The following is a 15,791-nucleotide window of genomic DNA, read 5'->3' on the forward strand; positions in this document are numbered from 1 at the left end:
GCCTGAAAACTGGGTTATTTGCCCTATCATATCACACAAAATTCCATTTCCTTTCTGAATTCAGTGTGATCTAGACTCTGAACCTAAAAGCCCACATATACTCTGAATAGATCCATTTTGGAGATGCCCAATTTGAAACCATACCGTTCTTCCTAAAACGACTCAGTAAACAATGTGAGGACAATCTGCCTGTTCCTTGCTTTGATGGCTCAGAGCTTTAAGAGCGCTGATGTCCTGCTTCTATGATAGGAATTCTGTTCATGTTTCCTACTAACTTCTTTTTTTAATTTTTATTTATTTATTGTCAAGGCGATGTACACAGGGATTACAGTTTCATACAGAAGGCAGTGATCCTACTAAATTCTTATAAATAGGAAAAAAGGAATTATTATTTAAGAGAATATCAAATGCAAAAAACCCATAATAAAATCTAACTCACAATATCATTGTTATTCAAATATCCCCATAGCTCTTATCTATGATTGGGAATTTGTCTAGAACAAAAAAGTCTTTCACAATTTGAAGAGAAATGAGTCGTGGGTAAATCAGCATATGCTAAAGGAGAGAAACATTCAAATCCAATGAACTTTCCCACCAACATTCCAACAGTGGCACAGGAATAAATATTCACACACACATTTGCTTTGGAACAGCAGCTTAATTTTTGTGTGGCTTCTGAATGAAAATATTTGTGTTAATGAAACTGAGGTTTGAAAATTAGGCAACAGAACACCAATTATAATTGGAAATTTTGTATTTTGTGTTTTCTGCCAGTCATTTTAAATTGGCTGGGAAATATTTTTTGTTGATTCTTTTAGATATACTTAATATTTCAATAGAATTATATCAACACTGGCTATACTAGAAATCACTTTGAAATGTAAAAAAGGGTTATACTTTTTTTTTTTTTTTGGTGCTTGTTTTATGCTTCTCTCCACCCACTCCTTTGCTTGGCATTACAGTGTGAAGCAGGACTGGAGAATGGAGTGTGGCTGGCCAATCAGCCCTCACCCAGTGTGGTCTGATTTATTCCCCAGCAGGCCATTGCTTCTGCCTTGATATTTCCCTGCCTACCCTGAGGCAATACAAGGGCTGTTGTTTTTATGTTCATCCCCCACCCCCATCAATAATTTGTGGTTTTTACATGAATAAATTTTGATATTTCACCAAGGGAAAAAGAGTCAGTTCTTTGTTGTAATACTAAACAAGGATCCCAGAGAGGAATATGAATGTGGAGCTTTAGTTGGAGTATGTTTAGATCTGCCTGGGAGGTGTACATATCTCTGATAGGTGTATATATAACTATAATGCACACATACATTTATGTGAATATTTAAAGACTGATGGTAAGTGATCATTTTCCATTCCATCCCCTCCTACCATACTTTCTATGGGGGAGGGGGAGGACTGGCAGAATTTCTGTTTATCTGATTGCTGATGCAATATGCAGAGCTGTGTGGTGAGAAAAGAAAGGAGTGTGTGTGTGTGTGTGTGTGTGTGTGTGTGTGTGTGTGTGTGTAGCATTTGCTTATTTAATACTGAGTTTAAATTCAGATCCTTGTGTTTGCTAGCAGGTGCTCTACCACTCAGGTGCTCTAGCCCACTCAGTCATTCAGACAGAGTGTTATTATTTTGTCCAAGCTGGGCTCAAATCATGATCCTCCTACCTATACCTCCTATACAGCTGGGAATCCAAGCAAGAACCCTAATGCCTGCCTTGATTGTTGAGATGAGAGTCTTACTAAAACAATATAACTGACAAGTCATGTGTCTATCAACTTTGCTCTCTTCACAAGTCCTCTAAGAACTTGGAACCTGTTATTTCTTTTTTAATTTTTAACTACTTTGTACTCATAGTCAATGACACAGTTTAGATTCTAAAACTGTTGACAGACTTTGCTGCCTGTCTATAACCTTGTCAGATGCTCTGGACTCTCAATATACTGTGATCATTACATCTGTGACTCCTTGACACCGCCTTAACACCTGATTGTACCTCCAGTCTACTGCTTTCTGTCTAGATGATGTGTATTGCTTGATCATCTGTACTTCCTCTTATTCTCTGGCTACACGATACCTGAAAAGGGGGCTAGATAGGCAGATATAATTCAGTTTCTGAAGACATGACTTTGTAAGCTCTGGAAATAAAGAGTGAAGACAGGAGGGAGGAAAGGAGAAAGCAACATTCTAGAATTATAAATGCAAGCAGACCAGGTAAAAAGCAGTGTGACTGCTTCTTGATCCTCTAATCACAAAGATCTGACCACTTTCTAAGAGAGAGTAAAAAGATAGAGGAGGAATTTATGTTTTTATAAGTCAGTATTTTTTTTCTCTTATAAATCATCAGGAAGTACCTTCAGTTTCTGAAAAAAAACTACAAGATAAACTCTAAAATATTTGTAAGTGCTTCCAAAGCAATCAGTTCATTCAGGAGTTGCTTTTGGAGGAAGCTGGAGAGGAACCAGGCAAAAAGTTCTATGGCAAGATTTAGCTGCAGAAGGTCTCAGGAAGTATTGACAAAGATGCATTTTCCCAAGTCTCATCCCAAACAAACTGCCCAAAACACTGGAGGTAGAAATGGACTGCTTAACTCAGAGAAGCAGGGAGGAATTAGTGATGTAGTACATCCAAACAGAAACAAGACATACTTGCAAGATTAAGTCTGCCAAGAAATTTGAGAGTCTTGGCTTTCAATCATGGCTAATGCACTATTACAGTTGTCCTTCCCTGCACACAGGCACCAGAAGGTACAGGAAAATGTCAGGAGGAGTGAATAAAAATTGTGAACAAATGCATAAGAAAATATAGACGACCATAAAACAGCAATGCAAGGATTTAGTCCATGATGGAGAGAAAATTATGACAGATAAATCTTACAGGATAAAATTCAGAATGGAAGTTGAAGAAAAAAACCCATTACAGACATGAAAAGGAAACTGCAGGAAAAAGCAAACAACACTAACAACAAAAATAACCAATAAAGGACATAGAGCAAGAAAATACATATTTCAAAGCATTAGATAAAACAATAAAGCTAAAGCAATACTAAAGTGGAAAACTCATAGATACTTATAGCAATAAATAAGAAAGATTGAAAAATAAAATATCCCAGTAATAGAAAAAACAATGAAGTAAACATAAGGAAAGCAAAGGAAAAAAATCAAAGTGGCATATCAACAACAGTAAATATTAATAAAAATAAAATAAAATAAAAATAATGTTAAGTGAAGTAAACCAGACCCAAAGAAACACAGGCTGCATGGTTTCTCTCATTTGTAATAACTAAATATGCCTATAAATCTACAAATTAATCCAATGAATTGTAAAAGACAAATAATTACACTTGCACACGATTACTTAAATAGCATTCCCACCTTGAGAACAAAGGAGGATTTTCTTAGGGGAGGATCACAAGGGCTCAATAGCTACGTGCATATGATCATGTAAAATGATGCTTATGGAAATGAACTCCAAGAAATGGAAACAAGAGGTTTTTTCCTCCATAGTACAGTTTGCAGTCCTTCCTTCCTTCCTTTCTTTCTTCCTTCCTTCCTTCCTTCCTTCCTTCCTTCCTTCCTTCCTTCCTTCCTTCCTTCTTTCTTCTCCTTTGGTTCACTCCCTTTTGTCACTGGTTTTTTATTTTTTTATTTCTGTACCCTTTACCTTGTATATATGTTTATCTGACTTTGGGAGGAGGAGGGGAATCACAGAAATGGTGGGACAAAAAGTGAACTTTAAAAACATGAATAATGAAATTAAGGGAGAACTAAGGAAATGGAAAAACCTCCCTTGCTCCTGAATTGGGAGGATTAATATAATCAAAATGGCAATATTGCCAAAGGCTATCTACAAATTCTATGCAATACCCATTAATATTCCAACACCATTTTTTAATGAAATAGAGGAAGCAATCCAGCAATTCATATGGAAGAATAAAAGACCCAGAATAGCAAAAACAATCCTAAGCAGAAAGAACAGTGCTGGAGGAATTACAATACCCAACTTCAAGCTGTATTATAAAGCTATCGTAATAAAAACAGCTTGGTATTGGCACCGGAACAGGCCTGAAGACCAATGGAACAGAATTGAAGACCCAGAAATGAACCCACAGAACTACGCCTACTTAAACTTTGATAAGGGAGCTAAAACAATAGTCTGGAAGAAGGATAGCCTCTTTAACAAATGGTGCTGGCAAAACTGGTTCAACACCTGAAACAAACTAAAACTAGATCCTTACATATCACCCTGCACCAAAATCAATTCCAAATGGATCAAAGACCTCGAAATTAAAACAGATACCCTGAAAACACTAAAGGAAGGAGTAGGAGAAACACTTGGGCTCCTTGGCACAGGACAGAACTTCCTTAACAAAGACCCAGAAAGGCTACAAATCAAAGAAAGGTTGGACAAATGGGACTGCATCAAACTGCAGAGCTTCTGCAGGGCAAAGGACATAGCTCACAAGATAAACAGAAAACCCACAAATTGGGAAAAGATCTTTACCAGCCATACAACGGACAAAGGCCTCATATCTAAAATATATGTAGAGCTAAAAAAATTACATTCCTCCAAAACAAAAACCGCAAAGAACCAACAGCCCCCTCAACAAGTGGGATAAAGACTCTGATGAGGGAATGAGAATGGCCAAGAGACATATGAAAAAGTGCTCTACTTCACTGGCCATAAAAGAAATGCAAATCAAAACAACATTGAGATTCCATCTCACCCCAGTAAGAATGTCCTATATCAAGAAAACTAACAATAACAACTGTTGGAGGGGGTGTGGCCAAAAGGGAACCCTACTTCATTGTTGGTGGGAATGTAAACTGGTTCAGCCACTCTGGCAAGAGGTATGGAGATTCCTCAGAAGGTTAAACATAGAACTCCCCTATGACCCAGCAGCCCCACTTTTGGGCATCTACCCAAAAGACCACAAACAAGAACACACTAAAGCCACCAGCACAACAATGTTCATCGCAGCACAATTTGTCATAGCTAGAATTTGGAACCAACCCAGATGCCCCTCAGTAGATGAGTGTGGATCAGGAAAATGTGGTACATATACACAATGGAATTTTATGCCTCTATCAGAAAGAATGACATTGCCCCATTTGTAAGGAAATGGAAGGACTTGGAAAAAGTTATACTAAGTGAAGTGAGCCAGACCCAAAGAAATATGGACTCTATGGTCTCCCTCATACGGAATAATTAGCACAGGTTTAGGCAAGTCAAAGCAGAGGATCACAAGAGCCCAATAGCTATACCCTTATGAACACATAAGAGGACGCTAAGTGAAATGAACTCCATGTTATGGAAACGATTGTTATATCACTGTAATTACTTTCAACATGTGATATGTAACCATAGCTTCTATTACTGATGATCTTCTTGTATCCACTTCCTGTGGTGTACCTGCACTATCTCTGTATCTTATCTGAATACATTGGAAACCGTGTATACTGGTATTAGAACTAGGAAACTGAAAGGGAATACCAAAATCGAGAGACTCAGGGTAAAAAAGACAAACAACTACAAAAGCAATACTTGCAAAACTGTTTGGTGTAAATGAACTGAACAACTCATGGGGGGGAGGGAAGCGGGGAGGGGGGAGGGGGGAATGAGGGAGGAGGTAACAAACAGTGGAAGAAATGTATCCAATGCCTAACGTATGAAACTGTAACCTCTCTGTACATCAGTTTGACAATAAAAATTTTAAAAAAAGTGAACCAATTCAGCAGTATCTAGTGATATTCACTAGATACTATGTTGGAAATGAACTTGACAACTTGGGAGGGGATGGTGTTAAGAGGGGAAAAGTGGGAGAAAATGAGGGAGGGGGGTAACACTGTTCAAAAAGAAATGTACTCGTTACTGAACTTATGTAACTGTAACCCCTCTGATACATCACTTTGAACTGATTATCAAAGCCATTTACCTGGCAAAAGAAATTGTGTACCTTTGTTTATTAAAATAGACAACCATGTATATCTCACAAAATTAAGAAGAGTGAGAAAAGGGATGAATATGGGAGGGACAGGTAAGAATGCTGAAAAGAGTGACATGGATCAAGATATATATTGTGTTCACAAACTGCTTTGTTAAATTGTTACTCCTTTGTACAACTACTTAAAGATAATCTCTAAGTAAAAACGTGTCCAGTTCCACAGATAAAACAGAGAAAGTTATTAAAGAGATGTTTGTACAAGAAATTCTATCAAAACTTTCAATGAAATGCAATTACAATGCTACTTAAACAGCTCCAGCACATCATAGAAAAATGTAAAATTAGTATTTCCAAGTTCTTTTTATGTCATAAGCACAATTCGCATACCCAATGATAATGAAGATGACAAAGGATGGACAAGACAATCCCAGAATTATAGATCTACATAACCTGTAGTAAATGGAATCTGCCGGCACATTAGGGAATAATGACCAAAGGAGGCTCCAATACTTAAAACAATATTAACATAACCCACCATACCAGTAGTTCTACAACAATAACTATATGGGCATCTCTCTCATTGACTTTTATTCTAAAGAAAATTCTCCATAAAATAAGAACTGTGCAAAAACTACAGTTTTCACTGGATATTTTGAAATACTTTGTGATGTATAAATCAGATGAGTGAATCAACTCTCAAAAATAGATTTTGTATATGTGTGGTGTGTGTGTGTCAGTATGGGGCTTGAACTCAGGGCAGGGGAGCGCACTGTCCCAGAGTTTTTGCTCAAAGCTAGTGCTCTGCCACTTTGAGTAGTAGAGTACTGCCACTTCTGGTTGGGGGATGGTTAACTGGAGATAAGAGTCTCAAGGACTTTCCTGCCTTCACTGGCTTCAAACTGCAATCCTCAGATCTCAGCTTCCCGAGTAGCTGGGATTACAAGAGTGGACCTCCAGTACTCAGCATAGATATTTCACTTTATTTCTTTTTTGAAAGATAGTCTTATCAGAGCTTTATTCCTTGTCACCCATCCCCAGACTGCTGGAGAGAATGTCTCCCTACACTGGGGGAGACAGTCTAGGTCCTTTCCTTCCTAGAGAGAAAAGGACCACTCCAAAAAGGTAAGAGGAGAAAACCAGAAGCCAAAGCGATCAACAAGACACACTTATTCCAGTTTTCAGTCCCTTCTCCTTACTCCATTTACTCCCTCCTCACCACTCTTCTTCCTCCACTCTTCTTCCTCAGAATATGGGCCTACAGGTCCCCATATCTGAAGAACTAGGGTGAAAGCAGTAGAGCTGGTGCTCTACCATTTGAACTATGCCATCACTTCCAGGTTTTTTTTGGTTAATTGGATTTGAGAGTTTCTCTGACTTTTCTACTTGGGCTGGCTTCAAGTCATGATCCTTAGATCTCAACTTCATGAATAGCAAGGATTATATATGTGAGCCATTGGCACCTGGATAGAGGGGCTTTGTTAACCCAGGAAGTATATATCAGTTTAAAACTATGATCCCAAATCTGTTAGTGGGGAATGAGAAAATAATTAAAAATTCAAATTTGTGTGTGGCTTGAAATTATCAAAGGTATTGAACAAAACATATCCAAAGTTGCTATACAGGCTAACTCTGCTCATTTACTTGAATCAATATTTTATATAAAGTGACTAAGCTGTTTGGAAGAAATGCAAGTATTTCAAAATGAGTTGGGAGTCTCACCCACATTTATTTTCACATATTCACTCTCTTTTATGAAATACCTTCCTCCCTTCAGAAAATCAGTAAAAATGACTACATAATTCTAAAACTCTGTGGATGATCAGTTTCTAAATCATTCTCTTTGACTATAAAGAAAATTGCAACAGAATATAAATAGTGAATTAGAGTACGAGTCACAGTGATTTACACCTTTCCTGTTTAATCTCAGCACCCCAAAGAACAGTTTGTCAACTATTAATTAAGCATCATTACTTGCTGGAGACTTTCTTGACCCTTACCTTAGGATGAGATGGACTTAAGGTAATGGAATTGATATTTAAAAGAAAATGAGAGAGGAATAAGAATAAGAACAATGTTCTTTGATCATTTGGTAAAGTGGTCCCCCAATGTTTCTATGCTTTCATGTTTGTGTGAGTGTGTGGTGGAGGTGTTTACCATGTTGAACATATTTTCACAGAATTTGGTATCTCCCATCTACCCTGGAGCTATTATCATAATTCCTCAATGACTTCAATCTTTCTGCAAAACCAAGATGGTAAGTTATCATAGGGTGGCACGTGTGTCTGCACATGAAGTCACAAGTTTCATCCAGCACATCTCCCATAATTCCATGTACACTTCCATATGGCTATATGATAAACACTGTTCTGCCAACTATAACCCAGATGGAGACTTGGCCTTGTGAGTTATGCTGAACGTATCTACATCTTCTCCCTTCCTTGGACTGAACCAGAGCCAGCCTGTGAGCTGCCAATCAAGAGGGAGAACACCTGCAGTGAGCAAGTATGACATATGGCACACTGGGCAGCTTGCCAGCTGTCTTTTGGGTGCTAAATCTGTTCAATGTTCATGAGGCACAAGCAATTGCTGTTTTGGAGTTTGAGGAGGTGGCAAGGAGAAGGAACAACAAGAAAAGCAAATTTCAGAAAGGCTGAACCTTCTTTTAGCTCCATTTGTGACAAATGACTGACTCACTCTGTCTACTATGCACGCCGAAGTAGGGCAAGATCACGAGAAGCAGAAACACAGAAAGAATCCTAAAAGACAGACTCAATTTTTAAAAAGAGCCCTTCCGACTTCATCTCTGATGATGAGACATCAATTCAGGGTGGATATAATGGCTAGAAAGAGGCTCTATCTGGGAGAAAAAGTATGATTGATTGATTGACAATGACCCTCAAAATCCCTTAATCAGGAAGATCTGGGCCCACAAGAGATTTCCAGACTACCACTGTGTATTTGATTGAGCTTTTTAGATGGAGAGCCCTGGCCAAGTGATTTTCCAAGTGACTTACTGAGGAAGAGATGAACTTGTAAGGAATGAAGAGCATTGGGAGATAGCAGAGGAAAAAGCTAAGACAGGATATGGTTTACTGAAATCTGACCTCAATGTGATTGCCTGGGGAGCTCTAAAGTATGAGTAGTAAGTATCATAGTCATTTCACCTTGAGAAAAACAAGTTGGACTTTTGTGCCTCTGTATTAATCAGTTGCCAGTCACAGGACACCCCAAAGGAGAGACAAGTATGCAATCAGTCATGCAAGGAGATTCACTTTGAACAAGGGTCATTCAGTCTCCAGTACAGTTTGGCTGTGAGCCATTAGCAGTTATACTGGGAGAATGAGAGGCGTGAGCTGGGTCCCCTCTCAAAGATGTGAACAAGGCATCAACATTACTATGTGCAGCTATGCCTTTGTACGGTGGCACAGCCTACATAGCAAGGCCTACCACTTACTCCTTGCATCTACTTTTAAAAGAGCTATCTTCATAAGCAATGGCCCCTATGAACACTCGAAGTTCTACAATTTCAATGTCACTTTATGGAGAAAAGTACCCTCCTTCACAACAATGTCATGAGAATAAATGCTCGATTTCTCGTCAACTCCCCAAACCTCATTTCTGATTCCCAGTGCCCAGCTATGGTTCCATTTCCTTCTTTACCCATTACATGAACTACTTTCTATGACACCTGATCCTCACTGTGGCATCTACTTCTCTATTATAGAAAGAAGCACAAGTGACAGGAGCCAGAGATTTTTCCCTGCTTAGGGGAAGCCTCCTTTCCATGCAAACAATCTCCCTGTTTGGTCCTCTGGGTTCTGAACCGACAATTATATTATAGGCAGGGCTAGCTTTCCGTGTGGGTAGCCTGTGGGTATAATTGAAAGAGCATTGAAAATAAAATAACCTTTTGATGGTCCAGTCTGCAATCTGAGCCACACTCATTTGTTCTTCTTTCCCTACCTATTAGGCAGAGCATTGAACACTGGTGACAGTGTGGCTGTTCTGTGGGGATTTACAGTTTATAGGGAAGTATGTACAACAGGAGAGCACTCTAGGTATAGAGAGCAGCAGAAGCAGAAGCAGAGGTGAATAGTATCCAGCAAACTACAAGCCATTCATGTGGCCAGACTCTGAAGTGAGAGGAAGTGAGTGATGAGGCAGAAAAGACAGCAAGGGACCCTGAACAGCACAGTGGTTTATCCTGATGAGAAGACACTAAAGGCCTGGGACAAAAAGTGACTTGATGAGCTTGGCATTTATAAAGAACAACATGGTGAATTGGCTGTGAGGGCGTGAGAACTATGGTGATAGCTGGGTGAGAAACGACAGGTCCACAAAATGAGTTAGAATAGGAGCATAGACCATGATGTTCAGATATCATTCATATATTAAAGGGCATCTTCTTTCTGGAAGTGTAGGATGTGTATGATAGAATACCACAGCATCTAATAGATGAGGACATGCCACTTAGCAAAGCCAAGTGACATGATTGACCAGTGGCAGAAAAAAAAACACACTGGAACTCCATCTCTTAGCTTCATTCCAGTGTCCCCTATAAGTAACCTGCTAAAAGACCAGTCCTAGTGATTTATTTCCTGAATAACCAAGTCTCACGCTCTTCTAACTATATCAGATATCCCCTCCCCCACATACTCCTTCATTGGCCATTGTAGTTTAAATGTCAGTTGCAAATATCTACTGCTTCAATTCTTGATTTTCCCCATAGGTTGAGAAGGATTTCATTGCTATTGGTTTATTGATCTACTAAGTGTGTTTTTCTTGCATTTGTGTATTTAGGGTATGTTGCATAATTTGTCATTTCTAGATATTTAACTTTCCTCAGGAATAGTTTCATTGAATAGGGAAAATAAAACTCCCATTCTCTAGCACAAGTATGTGATTTCACTTGTTTATGTGAATAGCTCTTAGAAAAACTACTTAACCAGATTAGGGTCCTTTAAATTGTATTATGGGGAAACACTGTTACCACCTCCTCTTCACTCAGACCTTACTGTCCACAGGACATTCATTCTTGCTGCAGTTGGAGGTAGTTTGTTATTAAATTTGAGACTTAATGATTGCAAATGACAATGACAGCAACATATCAATGAATGCCTGAGGCTTGGTAAGGTTTTTAATTTCTCTAAACTTCCCTATGACAGATGTTTAAGGTACAGTAGCAGAATGTAGAGAACACTACTTATAATAAACACTCAGAGGACACCACACTCCTGATCCCCAGGATCTGCACACCTGGGAAGAGGGGATATAAAAACAAGAGAAAGGATGGAACATTGGCCAAGGGTGGATCTAGACGAGATGAAGTGCCATTTCCCAACCCTGTCTCCTCTCTGGAAGACTATGCCTAATGAAGGTTTTCTGTGTTCAAGTAGGCAGCTAAGTGGACAGAAGAAACAGATAGTGGCATTTGCCAAGAACTCTCCAAGTTGAAGATCTTGACTCCACCCATTGAAGAATAATGGCATCTCCACTCCCTGGTACTTGAAGGCCAAGAAGCCATCACCTTATCTTCACCCATCTTCCTATCCTGGTAGTTTTGTGGAAGTAGAAATATCTCTCAGTCAACCATAGCTTTATTAAGACAAGGGAGACTTAGAAAAGCACTTCTGCCTCACAGAAAAATTTAAAATATGACTTCCTTACTGTAAACATTTTAATGCTGTAAATGGGATGCAATGGCACACGCCTGTAATTCGAGATACTCAGGAGGTGGAGGCAGGAGGATCTCAAGTCTGAAGCTAGCTGTACAAAGGTAGCAAGATCCTATCTCAAAATCAAAATTCAAACAAAACGGCTGAGGACATAGTTCAAGTTGTGCTTGCCTAGTATATGTGAGGTCCTAGGATATGTAAGCACTCATCTTTCCTCTAAGGTAAGTGCCACTTCCTCAGTGAGGCCTTCCTTGAGATATGAGGTTACTTTAACACTCTTGCAAGACAGTTTTCTTTACTTCAGAACAAATTCATTCCTCTTCATCCCCCTCCTCCTCCTCTCATTCTGTGCTTATTTGATTATTGTTTCGCCTTCTTCACAATACGCCGCATGAAGGCAGAAAACACACACATTTATTTGCTCACCACTTCATGCTCACTGTCTAGCACAGGGCCCGGCACAGTGCCTGGCATATGGCAACCATTTATTATTAATATCCTTACTTATTGAAGATGTAAATAAGTAATGAAATGGACTATAATGCTACCTTCTGTGGGACCAGGCATCAGAATGAATGTTTAACACAGATCAACAGAAATTCATCAAGCAATCCTTGTTCGTTCTTTTGCCCTTCCTTCCTTCCTTCCTTCCTTCCTTCCTTCCTTCCTTCCTTCCTTCCTTCCTTCCTTCCTTCCTTCCTTCCTTCCTTCTTTCCCTCCCTTCCACCCTCCCTCCCTCCCTTCCTCCCTTCCTCCCTCCCTCCATCCCTTCCTCCCTCCCTCTTTCCCTCCTCCATCCCTTCCTTCCTTCTCTTCTCATTTATTTGCTTCCTTGCTTTGTTCCAGTCCTAGGGCATTAACTCAGGGCTTGGGCACTGTCCTTAAGCAATACTGATAAAGGCTAGTATTCTACCAATTGAACCACAACTCCACTTCCATCTTTTAGGTGATTAATTGGAGATAAGGGTCTCATGGACTTTGCTGCCTGAGCTGTCTTTGAATCTTGATCTTTAGAACTTAGCCCCCTGAAGAGCTAGGATTAGAGGTGTGAGACACCAGTGCTTGGCTTCCCTTTGTTTTCTTAAAGCAGTAGATTCATGGATCTGAAGATATTATTTTCTAAGCCTAAAAGTCTGTATCCATGAATGACAATTCATTTCTCCTAGCATCATTTCCTAGCTACCACCCTGGAATTACACAGGTTTTAGTATAGCAAAGATCCAGAGTATGAAGTAATATGCCAAGAAAATATAGTTCAGTTCAAAGATTAAAACAACCAAGACAGAGGTAAGATATGGTTAGTTAAAAAAATTGGTGGTTCTGTTTGCCAATAACCACCATCATTTTGAATCTTCATCTGCACCGTATTCTCAAGTGCCTACTATTAATCAGAGAATAAAAAAAACTAGGAGATAATGTTTCAATATTGTTAGAAACAATGATTTTTACCACTGTATCAAGAATTTAATGACAGTAAATTCATAGCTGACATATAATAAAGAATTCCCAAGCCAGGTACCATGGTTTATGCTTGTAGTCCTAACTACTTGACAGTTTGAGATTGAGAGGATCATGGTTCAAGGCCAAGCCAGGTTAAAAAATGTCTGAGAGATAGCATTTTAACCAATAAAAAACTGGGCCCTGCTACTCACGCCTGTCATCCCAGCTAAGGGAGACACATAAATAGAAGGATTAAGGTACAGGCTAGTTTGGACAAAAATAACAAGAGAAAAAATATCTTAAGATATGGCTGAAATAGTAGACAATCTAGGAAGTACAAGGCCCTAGGTTCAAGCCCCAGCGCCACTACCACCACCACCAAATAACAAAAATGTCCACCAAAAGATAATCATTCAACTGACTTTGTCTCCTCATCTCAAGAACTCTATGGCTTCCAAGGCCTGAAACATGAAGGACAAGGCACCCAGTGCTCTGCCATTATGCCGCATGCTCCCAGCACACAGCACACTAGGTGTTGCATCATGAGCTCTTCTCTTTCTCTCTCTCTCTCTCTCTCTCTCTCTCTCTCTCTGATTTTTTTCACAAAATATACTTGCTCCACATTCACACCCCCCCCAAAGGGCCCATCCCTCTCTCTACATTAGGAAATCTAGTGCCTGCACAACATCCACATCTGTCTGTCTTTCAGCATTTGTTTTAATTGGTTGCCTACATCCCCATTCCAGAGCTGTTGGGTCCTTGAGGTCAAGGATAATTTCTTAATCTTTTTATTTGCCTTAGGCCCAGCATAGTGCTTTCTCATAATAAACACACAAATATTTGTGTAGCTCAATAGAACTGGATCCCAAAATAGACCTTCTTTGAAGTGCTTCAGAAGCAGATCGAATTCTAATTGCTCAGAGATGACTGAGATCTGGGACTCCAGCAGAAAAAGGAAGAAAGAAACAGCTGGAGTGATTTTCTCGTACTGTGGCCAACTCGAGGGCAGGCAGATTCACTCACTGGATTCTGAAGAGCAGACCACATGGGTCCCACTGCTGTGGGGCATTTTTTGCCTCATGATAGTGTCAGGCTTAAGAGCAGAGTACTGAGTGTGTGGTAATCAGTCCACACTGTGCACCTGCAAATAAGCTTTTCATGCAGAGCACAAATGTGCATGCATGCCCCTGTACAGTGTGATAGTCATACACAGAAACTTTAATTGTAATTCTTATAGCCAGGAAAAATGAGACCAAGAGTGTCAATGGAATTTGCTGAAGGTCCTTTAGTGGAAAGGGATTTAAAGCCAGGTTGTTCCTATTTGTGCTTCCTGAGTAGCTGGGATTACAGGCATATATCGTGATGCCTCTATTATTTACTTATATAAGTATCAGATTAAACTTTCACCCACACTGGCCTTAAATCATGATTCTCCCAATATTCACTTCATAATTAGCAGACTTTACAGGCATGAACTACCCTTACCTTGGGAGCAGCTGTCTTTTGTGTGTGTATGTGTGTGTGTGCCAGTCCTGAGGCTTAAACTCAGGGCCTGAGTGCTATTCCTGAGCTTTTGTTTTGCTCAAAGCTAGCACTCTACCACTTGAACCATAGCTCTTGGCTTTTTGGTGGTTAATTGGAGATAAGTGTCTCATACACTTTCTTGCCTGGGCTGGCTTTGAACTGTGATCCTCAGATCTCAGCCTCCTGAGTAGCTAGGAAGACTAATACCAGACACTTGGCTGCAATTGTCCTCTTATAGGCCAAGACTGTCTTTGCAGCAAAGTTTGAATGTCTGGGCCTCACTGGAAACTGAAAAGCTTTGACAAGGGTACAGTGGAAATAACTACTCAGGGAGCTGCACTGGAAGTTGGGGTCTTTGATGCTACATTTAGGCTGCACAGCAAAGGTCTCATATGGCTTAAGAGGGAAAGGATGGAAAAGCTAGAGAAACTGTTGTCACACAAAATGTCATGGAAAGACGAAGCTAAGTGTCCACATATGTGGCTGTGGTAGAGCTGTTCAAGACTTGAAGCCAGTGTTGCTTAGTTCTATTTGGTACTCAATAGCTGTGTGACCTTGGTTGAGTCCCATCTTCTTCATCATGGAACTTTCCATCTACCTAACAAAGAACTATGGGCTTCCTATTAAGGATCAGCAGGTTTATATTTGTGGAGCTTCTCGTGTTTGTAGAGTGAGCACTCCAAAGGTTGGTTAAATATACTGTTACTATTTTGGGGCCATAGAGTTAGACCCTGCCTTGCTTTCTTTCAGCCAAGCTTATAGGCTGGACTTAGCATGCTACAAATGCTTTAAGATCCTTTTACATGCAGTACATTATATGACTAAGTCCACATGGAAATCAGCTCACAAAGAATGAGCAGTTATTAAAAATACAGAGGATGACCTGGCACTGGTGGCTCACGCTTGTAATCCTAGCTACTCAGAAGGCTAAGATCTAAGGATTGCTGTTCAAAGCCAGCCCCAGCAGGAAAGTCCATGAAATTCTTATCTCCAATCAGCTTAAAAAAAGCTAGAAGTGTATCTATGGCTCAAGTGGTTGTTTTGAGCAAAAAAAAAAGCTCATGAACTATGCCAAGCCCAGAGTTCAAGCCTCAGGATTAGCACCAATAATGAACCAACTAGCAAGCTAGCTAAAATAAAATAAAACAAAGATACTAAATTGGGATTAACCTCTGCTTCAGAAATAGTTCATTTCCTCAAATTCAGAA

At 39.7% G+C, this 15,791-nt stretch overlaps 1 protein-coding gene across 1 annotated transcript in view; it reads right to left on the reverse strand.

Annotated features, from left to right (window-relative positions):
- Lhfpl3 (LHFPL tetraspan subfamily member 3) overlaps nt 1-15,791 on the reverse strand; it is a 330,738-nt gene that overhangs the window by 195,161 nt on the left and 119,786 nt on the right. The window lies entirely within an intron of this gene.

Source organism: Perognathus longimembris, chromosome 2 (assembly GCF_023159225.1).
Source record: "Perognathus longimembris pacificus isolate PPM17 chromosome 2, ASM2315922v1, whole genome shotgun sequence".
Taxonomy (NCBI): Eukaryota; Metazoa; Chordata; class Mammalia; order Rodentia; family Heteromyidae; genus Perognathus; species Perognathus longimembris.